This window comes from Manacus candei, unplaced genomic scaffold, assembly GCF_025592945.1.
Source record: "Manacus candei isolate 608988 ecotype Guabito, Panama unplaced genomic scaffold, ASM2559294v1 h1tg000124l, whole genome shotgun sequence".
In the NCBI taxonomy this organism is placed as follows: domain Eukaryota; kingdom Metazoa; phylum Chordata; class Aves; order Passeriformes; family Pipridae; genus Manacus; species Manacus candei.
This window is the reverse complement of record NW_026138172.1, coordinates 1,887,614-1,908,612: the sequence shown is the minus strand read 5'-3', so window position 1 is coordinate 1,908,612 and position 20,999 is coordinate 1,887,614. Positions and strand designations below refer to the sequence as shown.

At 39.8% G+C, this 20,999-nt stretch overlaps 1 protein-coding gene across 8 annotated transcripts in view; it reads left to right on the top strand.

Annotated features, from left to right (window-relative positions):
• Positions 1–5,833: 5,833 nt before the first annotated feature.
• CCDC91 (coiled-coil domain containing 91) overlaps positions 5,834–20,999 on the top strand; it is a 127,313-nt gene continuing 112,147 nt past the window's right edge. For 7 of the 8 annotated variants that reach the window (XM_051770700.1, XM_051770705.1, XM_051770699.1 and 4 more), the window contains exon 1: positions 5,834–5,950. The gene's annotated coding sequence lies outside the window, so the exon portion shown is untranslated. The other variant, XM_051770698.1, reaches the window with a different exon arrangement.

Sequence of the window (20,999 nt, the reverse complement as noted above, 5' to 3'; positions counted from 1 at the left end):
ATCCTGAAATTCTAAGAAAGTGTGAAAACAGAATTATTTTCAAATGGCAATACTTTTGTCCTCAGAAACTATTTGTCTTGGGTAAAGTTCAGAGTTCTTACGCTTGGTGTTGAGAGAATTTATGGACCTTGTTTGTCCACTCTTTCAAATTCCCACAAAATGTGTGTACAGTAGCTACCAGATGAAGAATGTAGATCCAGTTCTTGTTGACGAGGTTTGACTGATTTTAAGTGCTGCAAGTATGCTCATAATGGCTTTAAAAAGGACCACTTGGATATTTCCCTCACAGTTTAACCATAGTTCCAGCACTTGCACAGCTTTCTGTGATTAACTAGGTGATTTCTTTGTGCACTATTGTTTACTCTAGAATTTCTATGAACTCAAATATTTATTTATTTTAACTTCAAATAAGGGAAAGTAAAATACCATAGGAAAATACTACTTGAAGTAAGAGCACTGTTCATAAATTGCTCTTGCAGATGCATGCAGAAACTGATTCAAAAAAAGTTGCCCTGTGAATCAAAAATCTGTCTTAAACCTTTTTACATGATTTCACAAAGAAGCCTCCAGCGTAGCACTCCTGCTTATACAAATGTACTTAACATGCAAATCAATTAAACCTGGAAAAAGGTAGCTGAAAAATAGATCACTGATTGCAAATTTAAAAGTACTTCCATATGATTTAAAAAACCAGCAGGATTAAATACTTAAAACAAAAACACCCAACCCAGAAAAACATCAAGTCACTCAGTACAGTGTCTGTGTAGATGCACAAAAGCTGTGACAGCTAGAGAAAGTTAGTAAAGTGGATACTACTAATACACTGCACAGACAAGACTGCATGACTTGAGGTGGCAGATACAGTACAACACATTACCAGAATGTCTACTTGATGAACCTGGATAAAACTCGTCATTTCTGCCAATAAATGGATTCTATAAACGGGAAAAAAAACCACTTTAGAACGTGGCCTCTGGATTCTGCTATTGTCATCTAAAAGGAGAAATATATTATAATAGTTAGGGGAATAAAGGTACTCTACAGCAGGTTTTTGTTTAAGAGTAACAGTTTTAAATGTCTACTTTTTCGTAAATTTTCTTGAAAGGAAATCACAATGATTTCTATACCATGATTTTTCCTATAAAACCCTAAAAGGTAAACGAGTGTAGTATGCTTTGATTATGGTTTTTTTAGTGGGTGGAAAAAGGTGGTAGAATTTTTCTAAGCAGGCAGATTGTAGTCTACCAACAAATATGCTTTATTGCCAATTGTGGTAATACAAGTGAGGACTGAAGTAGGTGGCAATGCCAGTAGTGACCTTAATATGGCAGAAATCAGAGAATTAAGGTAACGAAACAGACTCAATTATTCTACACATGATGGTTACTTTCAGTATTGACACAGTTTTTTTTTTCTCCTGTCCATTCTTTTGAATCTTGCTCCTAATAACAACCACAAGAATGAGAGTAGATTGGTCCTCATTATGGAAATGGTAGTGTGGTACAAGCTGAACTTGGTCCATTCTTTCCTTTGGATTACCAAACAACGGGTCATAACGACTTTAGATGCTATAAGCCTTGACTGTATTTGAAAAAAACAGTGGTAATCTTTCACATTAAGAATCTTACTGTCCTATGTCCCATTATTTCAATCTGCTTCAGCATAAGAAAAGTGAATGCTTCATTTTGCTGTGTTATATTACCAATTTCCCTCAGTAAGGAAGTCAGCTCTTTAGATTAATTATGGCATTTAATAATGGTAAAACAATCCACATATCTACTTTATAAATCATGCTTGTTCAGCAGTGTTTCTTATTTCTCCACTAAGATTTTAAAAAAGCCCCCAGTCCAATAGCATTACAACCATTGTTTCCTCTGGAAGACCCACAAATATGACTGGCTTCATACCACACAAACTGCTCGACTGAAGGGAGGTATCACCCACCTATTTATCACTACCCAATGCTGCCATGTAAGGCTGAAAGAATTGCAAAAAAAGTTCCAGAATTGACAGGAATCTCTATAAACTTTGTTCTCTAGGAGACATAACAATAACATTCAGCCCAAATTAAGAAGTTTTTTGGTCTTAGATTGGTTCAAACCATTCTGCGTGCAATTATACTGGGCCTTCTGTTTTTCAGTAATCAAAGTATTATGAAAGGTGTTTTTCATAGTTCATAAAGCTCTAGAGAGGAACATAGCTTGAAGCTGAGTACAGCTACCAAACATAAACAATCAATCTTTTGCTAATTGTAACATTCAAGCTTAAGTCAAAATACAAACCTCCCATACAGCTGCTTCTTCCTAATGCCTTTTAAAAGCTGTAATCAGTTTGCAATGTGTTTCCTCCTCTTACTTTTTCCTTTGCCTGCTGAATTTACACTTATTAAATTGTCAAACTCAGGCTTCAAGGAATGAGTCTGAGAGTGAGAGAGACAAATTTTTCTGGTTTTGTTTGTTTCTTCACCTTTTAGTTTTTCAATATGGTGGCTGTCAAGAATCAGTTCCGCTTTGGAAAAAATATCACTAATTTATAGAGATGGTCAGTTCAAATTGGGGCGTTCAATGACCTGCAGTGTTACTAGGAAAGGTTGTAGTTAGTAAGAAAATTTAAGTCTATTTACTTGGGGTGCACCACAGTAGGAAATACTCCCAAAATATAAGGAGCATTATCCAGGTAGATTTTCAAAGTGAACTGATGTGGGCCTTGAGACAGGTCAGCTGAAGAAAAGTCAAAGTAGATTCACCAGTAGCAGCTTATTTCAAGGGCTACAGTGTGGCAACTCTGCAGGGAAGATGATTACCAAAACAAAACCACATCAGACCCCAAGGAAACCAAAAATACAGATATTTAGAAAATTATAGCCTTAAAAAAACCAATCAAGCAAAAAAAAAAAAAAACAACCAGAGATAGAGGTCTGTGTTACGAAAATCTAAATTGTGCAGAAGAGATGTTGGAACTGATTTTTGGACAAGCTAAACATCATTGTACATGAAAATCCTTAATACTTGGATTCTTTTTGGAACTATTTTAGTATAGCACGGACACTTTGCTCTCATGCTGCTGATACATGAATTAAGGATAGAGTAACTCTATGCCATCTTTCATTGATATCTATCACCTGTCGCTAAAACAGCATTGAAAAGTGCTGAGATACAAAATTAATGCAATCGTTTTCATGGAAAATCGAAACAGAATTGTTTTTATTTTTTTATTACCTACCAAATTCTGACACAGAAAAAGTAAGAGAAGTCTGATAATTGCCACTATAAAACATTAAACTCAGAAATAATAATAATAATAAATGCATCTACTTTTACTTCAAAATGGAGAAAATGGGCTATTTAGATGAGTCTGCATCTTGAGGGGACATTTTCCTTTATATATGAAGAAAAGTGTAAAGTTAGGTGTATTATATACTAATTCTCACAACCCAAAAGACACAGCTGTGCTTTAAAGACACAGTAGTGAAATTGTAATTACGTAATTTAGCTTGGTAAGAGCTACTTTTTCTTGGCTTTTTGCCCAGAAAACATTTATTCCTTCTGCAAAAACAGTGTAGCAAACTCTAAAATAAAAAAGGAACACATTACAGAGTTAAAAAATACATTGATTATAAATGTAACATACTTTAGGATTACTGCCTTCAGGAAGAGAAATTTGCATTAATCTGTACAAAGTGAATAATATCTTGATAGTCAAAAAAAGTGAAATCCTCGGTTTAGTGACAAAATGAGAGCAGGTCCTCTGGCCTCACAGTATGTTTGAAAACCATCCCAGAAAGAATCTTCCGAAGTTCTGAGAATCTGAATGATCACTTTCAGTATTACAGAAACCAACCAGATAACTACTGACTAAAACTTTAAAGAACTTCTTGAATTATTAATAGTAATATTATCAATATAAAATAATGAAAAGTTTTTCTTAGTGAGATTTTTTTCCCCTTTTACAACCAAGAAGAAATTCTACCATCTGGCTGACCTATATAATGGTCTTTAGCTGGGGTAATACTTCAGTAGATTAACTAATGCAGAAGACAAGCCTTTAATTGTGTTTGGTTGCTGAGGATGAATGTTTCAGAAACTTCCCTCAAACTGTCAAATTTTGTAATGTCTAGGCATAAGTTTCGGTTCTTTTATTTATTTATTTATTTATTCATTTATTTATTTATTTATTTTGCATAGCATAGCTTGGAAAAAGATATAAAGATGTATGTTATTTATGAAAAAAATCACGTTCTATAGCCATTTTGGGAACTCTGCAGTCAGGTGTAATGGGACATAGAGCCATAAAAATATCTTTTTATTTTTTACTAATATTTTGGTGAGGCACTGGCACAGGCTGCCCAGAGAAGCTGTGGATTTCCCATCCCTGGAAGTGTTTGAGACTAGATTGGATGGGACCCTGAGTAACTTGGTCAAGTGAAAGGTGTCCCTGTCTATGGTAGGGGGTTGGAACTGGATGATCTTTGAAGTCCCTTCCAACCCAAACCATTCTGTGATTCTGTCATTCTGTGATCTTAAGTTTCTTCACGAAGTATGGAATATGAAAATTGCTGCAGGATACTGTTCCAGCACCATAATTCTAAACTTTTTTCATTCTATGCCTTTTAATGTTCTGCTCATTAAGTAAGTATTCTGTTAGGTATGACAGCGTTCTGTTCACAAGACAGATTCAGTAGTAAAACGAACCAGTTGTTTCCCCGGTTCATCCCAGTGTGGTGTGTCATTCATGACTTGGCTGCTTCCCCTTACTTTGGCCACTTTATGCCATGACCTCTCAGCACTTTGCAGCAACTGCTCAGAGGACACAAAGGCTTACCTCCAACTGCCCAGCCCCGGGGCTGGTGTGATCTTCACTGCCCAGCCTGCTCCTGATTTGTTTCAATATTTCTCAGTACAAGAAAGACATGGAGCTACTGGAGAGGGTCAACAAAGGGTCACAAAGATGATAAGGGGTCTGCAGCACTACTCTGATGAGGAGAGACTGTGAGAGCTGGGCCTGGTTAGTCTAAAGACTGAGAGAGGATCTCACTAATGCATATAAATATCTCAAAGGCAGGTGCCAAGAGGATGGTGCCAGACTCCTTTCAGTTGTGCCCAGCGGCAGGACAAGGAGCAATAGCCATAAACTAAAGCACAGGACATTTAATCTCAACACGAGGAAGAACTTCTTTACATTGAGGGTGGCACAGCACTGGCCAGCTTCCCAGGGAGGGCACGGATTCTGGAGACATTCAAAACCCACCTGGACGCGTTCCTGTGTCACCTGCTCCAGGTGACCCTGCCTTGGCAGGGGGTTTTGGACTAAACAATATCCAGAGGTCCCTTCCAACCCTACGGATTCTGTGACTATTTCCTAGGATGACACGGAAGGCAGGCAGCCGGTGCTGCCCGCACTGGCCGCTGCGTGCCAGGCACCGAGCCTAAGGCCAGGCTGGGTGAGCAAACACTGCCCGAGAACCAAAGGGGCAAAGGCTCCATCCAAGGCCGGGGCTGCTCCGACACCGGCGCCGGGCGGTGATTCCAGCGGCGTCGGGATTCCAGCTGCCCCGGGAAGGGACGATGAGGAGCGGGGGCGGCCCCGACCCGGCCGAGGACGAGCAGCCCCTCCCGCGACCCTGCGCCGGGGTGCGGAGGTTGTTGCCGATTTTAGGAGCTCTCAAAACACGGAAACAGAGTCTAGTTTGGAAAAGAGACATTATTTATTCTGCCCAGCGTGCAAGGTGAAGGTTTCCTCAGCTCAAGCACGCCACGGGGTAAAAAGTTGCACCACTTATACAGTGAAATTCACATAATCCCGCCTATCTAATACATATTCCCCGCCTACCTAATGCATATTTATTTGGGTGATGTAATCTTACGCAATGCCCGAAACACAAGGTTCTTTCCTTCATTAAGCAACTCCTATTGTAGAAGTTATCTGACGACATCGGTTACGTCTACAGAAGGTGAGAAAATCCCTCCCGGGGACAGCCAATTCAGCTCGAAGGCACCAAGGTGACCCCGGCTCGGGAGGCGGGCGGGGAGCGCCGGGAATGCACATCCGGGTGAGGAGCGCCGGGACCGCCGGCAGGGCGGCGGGAATCGCCCCCCGCCGCCTCCGCAGGGCCGCCCGGAGCGGGGCAGGGCTGCTCCCGCCGGGATCCCCCCCTGCCCGCCCCGGCGATGCGGGAACGGAGCTGGGGGCGTGCAGCGGGCGGTACAGCCCGGCCGGAGAGGGGGTGCGGGGGGTGGTCCCGGCCAGGTCCGACTTCACTTGCCTTCCCCTGCCATCACCTACCTCACCCTCCTTCACCTGCCTTCCCCTGCCATCACCTACCTCACCCTCCTTCACCTGCCTTCCTCTGCCTTCCCCTGCCATCACCTGCTTCCCCCTCCTTCACCTGCCTTCCTCTGCCTTCACCTGCCTTCCTCTGCCTTCACCTGCCATCACCTGCTTCCCCCTCCTTCACCTGCCTCCCCCTGCCGTCTGCCTTCACCTGCTTTCCCCCTCCATCCTCCTCCACCTGCCTTCTCCTGCCTTCACTTGCCTGACTCCCCCTCCAAGCCCCTCCCTGTGCCACAGCACAGATACCCATGTGCGGTGGTGGCTGTTCTTAGTGATGTGGCGTAAGGGTCACTGCCAAAGGGGATTTTAGAAGTAGTTTAGAGGAGTAGCAGGGGCCTGCCTGCTTTCCCTGCACCAGAAAACTGGTATCCCTGTCAACAGGAAGGTGAACCCTGTGATTAGTTCTCTAGCCCAGAGGTTGGGAAGTCCTGGCTGTGAGTTCTCTGTTTCTTCGCTTTCCAAGACTGAAGTGTACATGGCCAAGTTTTCAAACATTGTCCAGAATCATTAATTGTGGTGAACTATCTAGTCTGATTTTTCAGAGGTGCCTAATATCTGTTACTATAGATGAAGTTAGGTGTTGAAGTATTCCTGAAGATCTCTCTGAATCTTCAGGCACCTAAAACACTTTCTACAAATCTGGTCTTTAAACAGATTAATTTTTGAGGCTTCTGATATGTATAGTAGGGTGGACTGTGTCTTCCTGATACCTCAGCACCTGAGGAGAGGCTTCAGTGGGATACTCTTGAACTCTTACTGCAGCTTTGGTTCTTCTCAGGACACTACAGTTTATAAGCAATTTTCCTTTCCTGTCTTAGCAATTCCTTTTTGCCTATGAACTGCACATTGTGAGTGCATCTTTTGGCCCCTCACTGCAGTATTTTAATGGAGCTTTGGGTAGTTTTTGTCACAGTGCTTGAACACCTCTCTCAATAGACTTGCTTAATTATTTTTGCTCTCGTTGCTTTCTGGTCATTTTGCTTTTTGGCTGTTTTTCTTTCTACTCTTCCATGTACGTTTTTTAAACCTGTGACTTTGTTCTGAGTACCTCCACATCCATGGATTGAATGTCTAAAGTAAATGTTGGTGCTGTTGTTGTAAATACTTCACTGTCAGTTCCTCAGTCCCTAATGGTCTGCTGACCATTCTCAAACACAGTTTGCAGGACAGACAATGTCTGTTAAGTGCAGTGGTGATCTTCCTGCTGGTAGGACTTGAAATAACAAAATCACAGTACTGTTCAAACAGGTGATGCCTGAATGCTCAATGGATAGTAGATAATCCCAGAGCCTTTTTCAGAACCTCTTAAAGAGATTCTTGAGAGTCTGGTGCTATTTTGAAAGGGAGACAATTAAATACAGGAGACTAGGAGATTAATCTATGTGCTCTGTGCCTCAACACGTCCTTGTGAAGAACTGCACCAATAATGCCTTCTGCTGTTAGCCTGGGACATTACCTTAAAGCTGAGAGGGTGTCTTACTGTAGCTGAGTTGAGGAGGTAGGTGAATTGTGTACACACCACGTTGAGACAACGAGCATCAAAATAGGATCTGTCACCTTTGGATGTGTTTTTATCCAAATCGTTAACTGATCATTGCTATAGTTTAATTTAAGGCTTCTTTCAAGTTTCATTCCACCTAGAATTATTGAAAACTGAGCATACCTGGGGACACATTTGCTTCTGTCATGGTCATACATAAACTTCCTCAAGGCCCTTGAGAGGAAGCTGTGTGAGGAGCAGCTGAGGGCACTTGGTCTGTTCAGCTGGAGAAGAGGAGACTGAGGGGAGACCTCACTGCAGTTACAACTTCCTCCTGAGGGGAAGTGGAGGGGCAGGCACTGGTCTGCTCTGTGGGGACCAGTGACAGAGCATGAGGGAATGGCCTGAAGTTGGGTCAGGGGAGGTTTAAGTTGGATATTAGAAAAAGGTTCTTCCCCCAGAGGGTGGTTGGGCACTGAACAGGCTCCCCAGGGCAGTGGGCACAGCACCAAGGCTGACAGAGCTAAGGGAGTGTTTGAACAATACTCTCAGGCACATGGTGGGATTGTTGGGGATGGTCCTGTGGAGAGTCAGGAGCTGGACTTGATGATCCTTGTGGGTCTTTTCCAACTCAGGATATTCTCTGATTTTGTGATTTGGAGACATTGATCAGTCCATGCCCCACTAGAACTCTCAGTGCAGTTCAAGTTCTTTATATTAATTACAGGCTCCTTCACTGTTTTCTACATGTCTTTGACACCAGGGACTGTCAGGCCAGCTTCATGTTTCTTTCCAAGTGACACAACTACTGCCAGAGTTTGGTGAAGAATCTTGCTGCCTAGACACTGTTGGCTGTTTCTGTGGTGTCAGGCTGATGATAGCTACATTGATTTGGAAGTGCCAAAACAGAGTTATGCTGGAAAGCATACTTCTGGTCCAGAGGAATTGCAATCTTAAGGGCAATAACTGGCATTCTCCAAATGTTTACAGAACTGCTGAGACATCTAAGTATGGTGTCTATCTGAGCAGTTGGCTGGGTTCCTCCTGGCTTACTGAAAACCCAACTTCCAGGAAAGCTTGCAACACCAAATGGAAAAAAGTTTGTGGTATGATGGAAACAACCTTTTTGTGAATCTTTAAATGTAAAGTTCACACCATCTTCTTGTTCATGTTCATTTGAGTCCATCCAGGTACACGAGGTTTGTGTCTGATATGCTTGGGTGTGTTTTGTAATCTGCTGTTGTCCAGTTGTGCAATGTTTGATGCTTGAATGCCCTTTACAAGAAAGTTCTTTCTGCTTATGTAAAACTGATTTGATCATAATAATGAAGGGGAAAAAAAATCTTCTTAAACCAATCTTGATATGTTTTCAGCTATGTTTTTTCTTCTGTGTTGGGCTTTTCCCCCAGCACACTTGAGGTTTTGGGCTGCAGACTAAATTTTAAGTCATGCAGACTTAAAACATTAGACACTTAAGACATTTAAGTGCAGTGTAAGTGGCAGATTATCTAAGTGTTGCAGGGTAACTTTCAGATGTATTTTATCACATTACCCTTCTTTACTTTGTTACTTTGATATTTATAATTGCAAAAATGCACCAGAAATTCAAAGTGCAGGGGTTGTTTTTCTGTTTTGTCTCTCTTGTACTTCTAAGGACTTAAGATTTATGTGGAAATAATCTTTGCTTGTGTTAGTAAAAATAAATACCTTAAATTTGAGGGATGGATTTAGCTTTTCTGATAAGTCCTATTGCAACCCCAGTCTTCCCTTATCTCTTTGCATCCCTTAAGCAAAGATACCTGCTCTCCAGAGCTGAGTCTCCAAAAGTGGTGCTACTTTTACAGATGAGAATTAAATGAATTCTGGGAGTTCTGTCCAATCTTTCAATGAAACCATTAAACCATTAAAAATGTAAATTCCATCATAGGGTATGCTAGAAGAAGCAGAATTACCCATAAATTTATTTCTAAGCAATCACAGAGGACCTTTCAAATTAAGAAAAAAGTGAATTGATTTTTTTTACTTTACATGTACAAGTGGTGATGGATATTTCTAAAGATATTTTTTGGGATGTCATTTTCATTGAACTCTTCTGCAGTTTTCCAGCAACTGGATGTGGCATCTGTGTCTACCTTAAGTTTGTTTGCATACATGACACTAATATTTCCTGTGATCACATTGTTACAGACACTGTCTAGTAAACTTTCCAGTCCTTTGAATCAGAGCTAGATAAATGGGCATAATATTTATAAAGCCATTTTGAATCCTCAGAAAGAGAAATATTTATCCTACCTGTATAATGCCAATAAAAGAAAAACAGGTTTTGCTATTTGTCATTGAAGTGATAAAAAATCAGGTTTTGTGTATCTTTCAGAGAAGAACTGGGAAATGACATGAGTTTAAGTTGTTGATTCCAGTCAGTATAAAATGTCTCTTCTATTATATTTGCACAAAGTTCTAAGAAAATCAAGCATGTCTAAACTACAGTGCTAACTTAGTACAAATAAAAAGATCTGAAGTCTCAGGCATTTTATGGAACTCTGAGGTCTTTAAAAACCCTCACTTACTGAAAATTATATAAGGCTAAATTCTGATTTTTAGGGTTCCCACTAGCAACTCTGGTAATAGTTTTCACCTCTTTAGCACTTTTCTTGAACAAAGAACCAAATTTGAATGTTTTACCTAATCTTTGTGAATCTCCCTATCTGACCATAATACTCAAATATTAACTAGTTAGGTACGTTTGCAGTTGCAGTGAAATGTTGGTCAAGTCTTGACCAATTTTTCCACCTTCAGATAGACTCCAGGAATATTGCCTCTCATTTTAGTGCAGCCCTTTTAGAAAAGATGGCAAATTTTTGTGCGTATATAAAAACTGATTTTAGGTGACTATGCAACAGAAATGGTTGGGCCTTTTTGTTTGTTTGTTTTAGGAAAAAAGTAATTAAAATAATTATGCTGGTTTAAGGGGTGGTTCCAAATTTTGACTTTTGCTTCTATTCATCTTTCCTTTGGATTATAAGGCTGTAGCAGATGTGTACAGGACAAAGCAATCTGTACAGAAGGGTGGATTACTTGTAATCCATGGAATACAGTTGGAATCTGGCACTAAGGGCTGACAGCATTTAAAACTATTTTCTTTGGAGAGTAAGGATATAGGGTGTGCAAGCACATGTTAAGGTACAAAACATCCAAACTCAAATTATTCCAGTAGTAATTGCAGCCTTGGATCTGTTACTAGAGCTGTTGATTTTACTCCAACAAAGGGGTTTAATGTGCTATGTTTTTTCTAGAAAAGCAGTTCACAGTGGCATCACTATCAATGTTTGAATATGCTGGCTGGTTGTGTTTCAGGTTTTGTATATATTGAAGAAATTGTACTCTGATTATGAAGCATTGCATTCTTGAGAGCTCTTGTGTGACAGCACAGCCATACCAAGGCACTGTAGTCTTTTAATCTGAATAAAAGCAGAAAAATACACAGTTTGCAGTCATCTCATTCAAGTAGCAATAAATATGTATGAAAATGGAGTGAAAATTTTGTGTTTATTTCAGTATGATCATTATGAGCTGAAAGGCACGTGCTATGAGGAGCAGCCAAGGACTTTGGGTTTGTCCACTCTGGAGAAAGGGAGTCTGAGGGGTGCCCTCCTTGCTCTCCACATCTTCCTGAGGCGGAAAAATGGGGAACGTGGTGCTGGTCTCTTCTCCAGGATATCCAGTGACAGGATGCATAGGAATGGCTCTAAGCTGCATCAGGGGAGTTATAGAATGAACATGAGGAAGCATTTCTGTACTGAGAGGGTGGTCAGACACTGGAACAGGCTCCCAGAGAGGTGGTCAGTGCCTTGGGCCTTCCACAGGAGTTTAGACAACGCCCTTCATGTGCTCTAACTTTTCTGAGCCCTGAAGGGCTCAGGCAGTTGGACCAGATGATTGTTGTGGGTCCCTTCTTGCTGTAATTATTCTGTTCTATGAACACTCTGGAGAAGAGATGCAGCTGTGGGTGAGGACACTGAATTCGTATGAGCTGAAAGGGTTGACAGATACTTGCCCTAAGCTATTTTCAAGAAAATAACTGCTGTAGATGTACTTGCTGTTGCACATGTCCTTTTGGGCAAACTGAGCGAGGGCAGAAGAAATATGTAAGAAGATGGGCAGGTTTAGAGATGCTTCATCTGTTGTTACATACCCAGAATAGGTACTTGCTTTCTGGGGAAGCCTCATTAATCCCTGCTGAGGGCTTTTTGTCATGTACAAGGGGGTCTCTCTGTCAGGAACAGCTACTTTTAAAGTTCTGGAAACTGCTCAGGGATTGCCCTATGCCTTCACTGGGCAAAGCATATTCTTCAAGATTATGGCATGTAGGTGCCTCCCACAAATGAAGAATTGGGCTTCTGAATTCTCCATCCACATGAGAAGTGTCTGCTGCAGTGCTGATGAAAGCTTTGGAAATGTCAATGGATAAGTGGGCTTTCTTTTGGCTTTTAGGTCAGCATTTAACGGAATGGTAACATGAAGTCAACACAATCCTGCAGTACATAATTATATAAACTGATCCCAGTTTGATTCAAGCTATAGGGTAAAGAATTAGATAAAATTTAAAGGAGGCAATTTTTTTTTTTCCTCCCACACAAATACATTCTGAGATAAGCTGACTCCATTTTAGAAATGGGTTGTGGAGTCCCACAGAGTCAGTAGTTGTTTCCTGAGACTCTGGTGGATCTCAGTTTTCAGTTTGTTAGTGTAGAATATGCACTTTCTGTCAGTGTTCCCAGTATGCTTTGCTAATGTGTTTATGTATCATTAATGTTACTACTAATGAAGTAATGAGATGTTAAATCAAAAAATGTAATTTTTTATTATTTTTTATTAAATTTTATATTTTTTTAACTAAACGTAAAAAAAAAAAAGTAAATTTAAAAATGTTTAGCCAGCTCACTGTCTTGTTAAAACTTACAGGACCACTCATGTTATAGAGAAGCAGGATATGGACTGTAATTTGCTTTTAACTGCCTGTGGAGATACAAGAAAGCATTAGTAGGATCATATCATCATTGAGGAAAGGCTGAGAGAATTGAGATTGTTCATCCTGGAAAAGAGAAGGCTTCAGGGTGACCTAATTGTGGCCTTCCAGTACCTGAAGGGAGCCCACAAGGAAGATGGAGAGAGACTATTTCCAAGGGCCTGGAGTGACAGGACAAAAAGGAATGGCTTCACACTGACAGAGAGCAGGTTTAGATTGGATATTAGGAAGACATTCTTCCCTGGGAGGGTGGGGAGGCCCTGGCACAGGCTGCCCAGAGAAGCTGTGGCTGCCCCATCCCTGGAAGTGTCCAAGGCCAGGCTGGATGGGGCTCTGAGCAACCTGGGCTAGTGGAAGGTGTCCTTGCCCATGGCAGGGGGTTGGAAAGAGATGATCTTTAAGGTCCCTTCCAACCCAAACCATTCTATGATTCCATGACTGAAGTTGTTCTAAGAGACTTTGTTTTTTAAGTTTATTTCTTTCTATTTTTGATGCTCATCAAGTTTTTATAATATGGTTGTAATGAAAATGTTCACAATATTAAAAACCAGATAAATGTTGCTGCAGAAGGTATAAATATCTCTCAGTCAAACAGAAGTTCTCTTTTTATGGAATAGAATGAATAATTTGCTATTGGTTAAATATAAAGAAAATGGTTAAATGTAAAGAAAATAGTTAAATATAAGTTAAACAATATAAACAGATATTTTATGCATAAGCTGAGAACAGATTATACTATGATTTTATAATTAGATTTCCAGATTGGGTTGTATCTGTTGTTGAGACAGTTCTTTATTTTCTTGTAAGTGTATACCTTTTGTCTTGTTTGGTTCATTAGCCCTTGTTTGGAACACCTGGATTTCAGAAGGGCAGTGTTTTTCCCTCAGATCTTTGAAAGGCAGTTTTCGTTCCTTTTCCATATTAGATTTGCAGTTACTGTGTGAGTAGTAGTAAAAAAAATGGAAAGGATTTGATCTCTGGTGTGGTAGGAATTTGTGGCCAATGACAGTCCTGTTATAAAAATGCCAGTCTTCTGTGTGGCAAGGAAAACTTTCTATGCTTCGCTTCTAGGGGAATTACAAACTGACTTTAGAGAAGTGTTTGCTAACATGAATTTAGAAAATATACTCACTATTGACAGCTTATTTTTTTTGATGACTTTTTCAGTAAGATAAAGATCAAACATGGTTCAAAGAAAAACATGTGTCATCAAACATGGATCAAAGAAAAGTATGAGGACGGTTGGTACCCATTTGAAATGTGTTTTATGCCTTTCTATTCTCTAAACAGCAGCAGTCTTCATGTTTGCTTAATGGTGGCTACTCTTAAATCAACTGCAAAAAGTGAATATAATTCCCTGCAGTGAAGCAGGTTGCTTAACCTCACCTTGAAAATAGTTTAACATTTAAAAAATAAACTGAACAAACCCCATTCATCTGAGAAGCAGAAACTAACCATGCCTTGTAGCAACTCATAAACAGTTTGCACTCAATAGACAAGGTTATGAAAGGATTCTCTGTAACAATGTTACTAGCCTTAAAATTAGAATTTCATAAGTATTTTTTTTGTCTCCTTCCCTTGGGTTTTTATTCAATTCAAGTAATTCAGCATTAAATTTGAAGATTCAAAATACAAAACTTCCAAAGATTTGGAAATGGTTTTGTGATGCCAGGTTGTTGTAGATAGCTGAGGGACCAAATTTGAACTTCAAATAGGGAACATAAAAATAGTACTTATTCATTGCTAGTCAATTCTTTTCTCTTCCAGGCCTGCAAAAGGGCAGCTTTTTATACAATGGAAAAGAACACTGACTGTGATTTTCTGTTAATATTTCTGAAAACCCTCTGAGATAATTTGTACCTAGAGGTTATTTAGTGGTCATTCATATGATAGCAAGTCCTTAACTTGGTTTGCACTGGAAAACTTAGATTAAAGTGCAGAACTGCTAAACCAAAACTGAAGTGTTTTGAACATTGATTTAGAAGCCCAGATTAACAATACACTTTTGAAATTGCCTTGATGTCTGTGTAAATATGTATAGATCCCCTTGATAAGTAAAAATAAATGCTAAATTCACTCTTAAGCCACTCCTGTCCTGCTTTCTGTTCGAGGTCCTATGGAATGGTTTATTTTTTAATGTTTCAGAGCCAAAGAAGACAGCAGACAACTTGTATGCGGTGCTTGTTCCTAATTGTATTTACTTTCGTTTTTGCTACAGTAATGTCTTGCACAGAATTGGCTGTTTGGTAAATAAGAAGGTGGTTTTGAACCATGATGCCAGTGAGAGAGCCTTTTATTTAGAAGAAGTATTTGGCTGCAAATTAGTTTCAAAGACAACAAATTGTGAGGAGAAGAATAAGAAAGAACTATCTTTTCTTATTTTAACTACAGTTGACATCTTCATAGAATTAGGGACACTAATAAATATATGTAAAAAAATAATTAGAAAAAGTTTGATCTGTTTGAAACCTGTCATCTAATACCATGAAGACATTTTGTTGCTGACAAAGCTTTCTGTACATGCTCTAGATTTTGAACTTCTCTTAGCTGGTAAATAAGTAAATATAAGTTTATTCTGTCTCTCCCTAAGGTTTCTGAATAAGGTGAACAAAGGTAAAAGCTATCCAATATTCTGTGCATTGCTGCCAAAACTTGGTCTTGTAGTTCTTTACAGTTGAAATTTTTCCTCATTAAATACTTTGCCAGAACACACTGTTAGAATTGATTTACCTTGAGGTGGGCTCGAGAGAAATATTGGAATTGTATTACTCTGGACTTGTTTTAGTATCCATTTATATTAAATACCTACATTTTTACTTAAATATCTTTCATTTATTGCAGAACACAGGACAGGGATGTTTGGGATTTTTTTTTAAATTTCTGAGGAAAAGAGATCTACAGTCAACTTCTTTGTGCTAGGCTTGCTTTTCTCAAAACTTTAACAACACTTTACTATGTTACCATTCCTGAGCTTAGTGTGTGTGTATAGAGAGAAATAAACTGGAAATCCTGTCTCTGAGGATTGGAATTTAGTGTAGTTTTAGATGGAAAACAAAATATTTTAGCATAGATTTGCCAGTTAAGCTTTTGAAAGGACTTTCCATGGGGTGCAACTTCTGAAATAGTATAATAATGAGCTTCTGAAGAGGTTTCCATGTGATGTATGCCACAGTTGACTCGTTTTTAGTTTATAAGCTGCCAGAGTGAAAAATCAGTATCTTGGCCTGATCAACCATAGATTGAAGAACAGTTGTACTTAGTTAGAAATCATGGAGTTGTTAGGGTTGGATAAGACCTCCAAGATTGTTGAGTGCAGCTGTTAACCCAGCACTGCCATGTTCACCACTAAACCATGTCCCTGAGTGCCACATCTACATCTTTTAAATACCTCCCAGGCTGGTGAGTGCCCCGGGCAGTCAGTGCTTGACAATGCTTTTGTAGAATAATTTTTTTCCCCTAATATCCAACACAAACCTCCCCTGGTGCAACTTGAGACCATTTCCTCTTGTCCTGTCACTTCTTACCTGGGAGAGGAGCCTGATCCCCACCTGGCTACAACCTCCTGTCAGGGAGTTGTAGAGAGTGTTGTCACCCCTGAGCCCCCTTTTCTCCAGGCTAAGCATTCTCAGTTCCCTCAGCCACTCCATTCACCAGCATTTTGGGCCCAGCCATCCAGGCAGTTCCTTTCCCCAGCAAAGAGTGCACCTGTCCAAGCCATGAGCAGCCAGTTTCTCCAGGAGAATGCTGCGGGAAATGGTGTGAATGATGTTACTAGAGCCCAGGTAAACAACATCCACAGCCTTTCCCTCATCCACTAAGGGGGTCACCTTGTCACAGAAAGAGATCAGGTCAGACCCCCCTTCCATCCCTACTTTTAGATGGGAGGTACATTTGCTGATGTCCAGTTAACACGTTAAAAGCTTAATTAGCATAATTACCTAGTACTGCTGATAAGGGATTGACAGTGGCTCTGTGAGCTCTTTCAGCAGATTCCTCAGTACCCACAGGTGGATGCCATGCAGCCCCATAGGCTCATGTGTGTCTAAGTGGCATATCAGGTCACTGACCATTCTTTTAGATTGTGGGGGTTTCATTCTGCTTCCTTTCCCTGTCTTCCACCTGAGGGGGCTGCGTACCCTGAGGACAACTAGTGTTGCTATTGAAGACTGGGGCAGAGAAGGCATGAAGCACCTCAGCCTTTTCCTCATCCCTTGTCACTATGTTTCCTCCTGCATCTGATAAAAGATGGAGATTTAGCCCTCCTTTCGTTGCTGATGTGTTTATAAAATCCTTTTTGTATTGTCTTTTATGGCAGCAGCCAGATTAAGTTCTAGCTGGGCTTTGGCCCTCCTAAATTCCTCCCAGCAGAACCTCATGATATCCTTGCAGTCCTTCTGAGGCCTGTCTCTTCTTCCAAAGTTTATAAACTCTCTTTTTTTCTCCCTCAGTTCCAGTTAAAGCTCCCTGTTCAACCAGGCTGCTCTTCTTCCCCAGCAACTCATCTTTTGGCACACGGGGATGGCCTGTTCCTGTGCCTTTAGGATTTTGCTCATGAAAAATGTCCAGCCTTCTTGGTCTCCTTCACCCTTTAGGACTGCCTCCCAAGGGACTCTGTCAACCAGGCTCCTAAACAGGCCAAAGCCTGCCCTCAGGAAGCCCATGGCAGCAGTTCTGCTGGCACCCCTCCTAACTTCTCCAAGGATTGAGAACTCTGTCATTTCTTGCTGTGCCTCCAACCATCACATCTCCCACCAGTTCTCTGTTCACGAACAGCAGGTCCAGTGGGGTGTCTTCCCTAATTGGCTCCCTCACCAGTTGTGTCAGGAAGTTCCCTTCCACATGCTCTAGGAACCTCCTGGACGGTTTCCTTTCTGCTGCATAGTATTTCCAGTATTTACCACTTACACCTGGTAAGCTGAAGTCCCTCACGAGAATGTTGGCAAGATGGTGAGACTTCTCCCAGTCCTTTACAGAGTATTTCATCTGCCTCTTCGTCCTGGCTGGGTGGGCTATAAGAGACTCCCACCAGGATATCTGCCTTGTTGGCCTTCCCTCCGATTCTTACCCAAAACACTCAACCCTGTCACAGAACCATGGAGCTGTACACAATCTGACATACAGGGCTGCCCCAACACCTCTCCTGCTGTCCCTGGCCCTTATGATGAGTTTGTAGCCATCCATTGCAGCCCTCCACATGTGTGAGAAATCCTGGTTTTCAGTAAAGTCTTGTGCCCTATGATGTGTTCTGCTTGTGGGTTCTCATGGGAAAGTTTGGTTTACTTCTTTTCAGGTTTTGGGGTTTTCTCTATTTTTTCTATTTTCTTCCTGGACATTTGATTAGCACTGATGTACAGCAGCGTTGTAAATTGACTGTGGAAAGGGTCTCAGAAACCGAGTTTAGAACCACTTTTGTTTAATCCACTTAGAAATGATTCCTACAGAAATTTAGTATTATGAATGATAAAATGAGGATCAGATTAATTTTATCATTAGAAAATAAAAAATAGTTTCTACTTTAGGATTTTTGGGAATACATTTTTTTCTAGTTATTGGGTGCTTACAGCCATAAAACTTTATTGATATTGAAGGTACCTGAGATTTGATGAAGTTATCCTTATAAATGAATTCATGAACTACCTCTAATGTTTATAAAGAGGCCTGACTTGCCCTTTATTGGGGTTGAAAGAGTAATATCGGTTTAAGAATCACATTTTCTTTAAAAGGATAACAGACAGCAATTAATGTGGTTGAAAATTCAAAAACGTAGGCAAATTGGCAAGTTGCATTTATTTTTTGGAAACTATTAAATTTAAATTGACTCTATGCCCTGAAGAGTTTGCTATACATAGATCCTTTTCATTTTACTATCTAAATGTAAGTGCATGCTTCTCTCTTAATATATATATATGTACATACATGTATGTTGCCCTAGTGCTGTGTGCACTGTTGAACAAAGAAGTTGACTTTTGGGGTTTGTTTTGTGTTTGATTTTCTCTTTTTTTAATTATAGCAGGCAGAAATGATGTGGTGTAAATGCTTAGTATTTTCAGTGCACACTTTCAGGAGCAAACCACCTTTGTCATGCATTTGAAAGGGGCCAAGGGAACACTGTTAGAACATGAACTTATCAATAAAAGGTTTCAAAATGTTTTTACGAGGGTAAAGATATTGACCTGCTAGAGTGCCATAATGTATTTAGGAAGATTCTGTGTTTAGGAAGGATTTAGTAGGTTACTTTATCTAGTTCTTGTGATGTGAACCGTATTAAAGACATGTTTTTAGTAAAATGGATGAATACTGAGAAGCGAGAATGCTCAAATATAGTTATAAAAAAATTCAGTCACTTTTTATTACTGCTGATCTACATGGTATATGTAAAACACAGTCAGAAACTGAGTGATTCTCTTTCTAACATACTTGAGTATTTTTTATTAAAAAAAAGAAAAAAGTTAACAAAGTTGTTGCAAAAGCAGACTGCATTTTAGTTTTAAATGGTCGTCTTCTGGTAACAGCTGTGCTTAAATTGTTCCTCGTAGTGTAAAATACACTGTGATCTGATTGCAGTGCCTAGCTTAGAAGTCTAGATAAAAAAATAAGAGTTTTTATTTTTAAAAAAGTATTTTTTAATTTTAAATTTTATGTCAGCGTTGAATCCCGTGGAAAAATGAGCACATGTGCATTTCACCTGGTTTAACTCTCCATGACCATGGAACACATGGAGTTAGTAACTGATAAGGACAGAACACTGACAGTGTCTTTCTTACAGCAGGAGCTACTTATTAATCCTGTCCTGGTTCCTCCATTAGGTTTGAACTATAGAACCACATAGTAAATAAAAAAGTGAGGGAAGGGTGAAAGAAGACCAAAAGTTTACAGAGTTGAATTTAGTTCTAAGTCTTCAGGCAGACTGCACCTCCCGTTCAGGATCCTGGTGCCACCAAGCCAGGCTCTTTCTGAGCAGCTGCTCTCATGAAATGGGCTTGGATTTCTTAAAATTAATTTGGCATTTTGTATTAAAAGAAGAGTTTTCTTTGTTCTATTTAGTTTTATGTTTTATGATAGTAATTTTCTGTGTAAGTTGTGCAGTCAGCAATATTTGTCCTGGAGACAATAATAATTTGATTATAGGAGTAATCTAACACACTACTCGTATGTGACGGAAGATGTGATTGTTTCTGTTGATTTTTTTTTAATAATTGTATATTTTGGAAGGTGACTGGATCAGCTGAAGTTGTCCATTCACACAGATTTTTTTTTTTCCTCAAAGTCTTTACAGAAAATTATAGTTATCACCTGAAACTTTTAATTGCCAAATGCTATTTTTTAATTGCTATTGAGTGTAAGTGTAGGGTATTAACGGTTATTGTTCAAATATTCAAGTTTTTTCTTGCTGACTTCAGCCAAGCAAAAGTTGCTTTTGTTGGGAATTTTGCTGACTGAGGACTGTGTAATTGCACAGTAATTAATGTAGTTAAAAGATATCACTCTACATGTAGCTTACACTGTGAAACCTGAATGTTCTCCTGGTTTTCTCAGCACTGCCAGAAGGGATACTTTTGCATAGTGATTTCTGGATAAATTTCAGTAGTTCTTTTTAAACAGTGCTGGTTTCAAAAACCATTAAGCTCTGTGAATATATAAGGCCCTTGTTACCTTAAATAATTCTGTGCATTCTCAAATATATTATATCCAATTTCACTATGTGCATATATAAATAAGTAAATGTCCTCCCCAGTTTGTTATTATTTTGTTCTTTTAAATGTATCCTACATGCATGGCAGTTTTATACTTTAGGATGGATATCTGTTAGTCATATACATTTATTTCCAGTTTAACAAATGTCTTGGAGGGTATGAAAAATTGTGATTTAGAATGAATTGCAAGGGAGAAGGAACAATTGGTTTCTGTTAGACTGGGAAGACATGGGGCATTTTGAATTAGGCCCACCCTGACTGCATATGGTGCCTATCTTCATCAACTTTGTGCATCCAATTTGTTCTGCATCTTAGCCGTGAGGCAGTGTATGTTTTAGGAATTATTTCAGGCTTTTGGGGTGTGTGCATGGTACTGTAATATGGGGGTGGAGGTTCTTACTCATCCAGAACCCACTTTGCCATGAATGCCATCATTGCTGCACAGAGCAGTTCCTGGAGAAGGCAGCGG